The following is a 1,546-nucleotide window of genomic DNA, read 5'->3' on the forward strand; positions in this document are numbered from 1 at the left end:
GTCCTTCTTTCTTTCCCTGCTCCCATTGCGAGAATGGTACAGAGTTTGACTCAAGAACAGCTTCATTTCCTCTGCTACCAGGTTTCTAATCGATCCGTCTATAATCCAGGGCACTGTCCGACTCACCTCTATCATATTGAGGACATTGGTCTTTGTCTTTGGTTCTTCCATAAGCTAGGATACAGTCCGATGCATCTTTACTCCGGTTTGGACATTAGACTCTGTCTATGGAACTGACGTGCTACACGCTAAGAACTGCTTGATTTGTTGATTAATTGATTTGGACGCGTGTCAGGGGTTATGGAGAGAAGGCAGGAGAATGAGTTTCAGAGGGAATGATAGATCAACCTTGAGTGAATAGCAGAGTAGATTCGATGGGACGTATGGCCTGATTCTGCTCATAACGTATGAATTTATGAGCTATTTTCTGCACTCTATCTTTTCACTCTACCTACTGTACTTGAGTTTGACGATTATATTTATGTTTGATATAACTGATCTGTTTGGATAGCATGCAAAAAAAAACTTTTCACTGTACCTTTCTTCAAGTGACACCAATAAACCTAATACTTAACAAATCAGCATTTTTCAGGATACCGGAGGACAATAGACAATAGACAATAGACAATAGGTGCAGGAGTAGGCCATTCAGCCCTTCGAGCCAGCACCGCCATTCAATGCGATCATGGCTGATCACTCTCAATCAGTACACCGTTCCTGCCTTCTCCCCAAACCCCCTCACTCCGCTATCATTAAGAGCTCTATCCAGCTCTCTCTTGAAAGCATCCAACGAACTGGCCTCCACTGCATTCTGAGGCAGAGAATTCCACAACTTCACCACTCTCTGACTGAAAATGTTCTTCCTCTTCTCCGTTCTAAATGGCCTACCCCTTATTCTTAAACTGTGGCCCCTTGTTCTGGACTCCCCCAACATTGGGAACATGTTTCCTGCCTCTAATGTGTCCAATCCCCTAATTATCTTATATGTTTCAATAAGGTCCCCCCTCATCCTTCTAAATTCCAGTGTATACAATCCAGGAGGAAATCCACACAGGTCACAGGGAGAGCGTGCAAATTCCACACACACAGACACACGCAGCACCCGAGGTCACGATCGAACCCAGGTCTCTGTCGCTGTAAGGCAGTGGCTCTACCAGCTGCTTTACTGTACCGTCCATAAAGATATGGAACGATACACGAATTCGCGCGTCATCCTTGCGTAGGGGCCACGTTACTCTTCTCTGCATTGTTCCAACTTTAGTAGATGTGCTAGCAAAGTGAGAAATTAGTGTTTCGAGTGACAGGGTTGAAGACAGAGCAGGAACCGGTATGGGTTTTTTTAAGAGATAGGCGTGGAAACGTCTGTACGGAGTTTGTACGTTCTCCCCGTGACCTGCGTCGGTTTTCTCCGAGATCTTCGGTTTCCTCCCACACTCCAAAGACGTACAGGTTTGTAGGTTAATTGACTGGGTAAATGTAAAAAATGTCCCTATTGTGTGTAGAATGGTCTTAATGTGCGTGGATCGCTGGGCGGCGCGGACTCGGT

General features: G+C 45.5%; 1 pseudogene; it reads right to left on the minus strand.

Moving 5' to 3' along the window:
- Positions 1–1,178: 1,178 nt before the first annotated feature.
- On the minus strand, positions 1,179–1,276 carry LOC144609763 (U6 spliceosomal RNA; annotated as a pseudogene).
- Positions 1,277–1,546: the final 270 nt, after the last annotated feature.

The sequence above is a fragment of the Rhinoraja longicauda genome, chromosome 34, assembly GCF_053455715.1.
Source record: "Rhinoraja longicauda isolate Sanriku21f chromosome 34, sRhiLon1.1, whole genome shotgun sequence".
In the NCBI taxonomy this organism is placed as follows: Eukaryota; Metazoa; Chordata; class Chondrichthyes; order Rajiformes; family Arhynchobatidae; genus Rhinoraja; species Rhinoraja longicauda.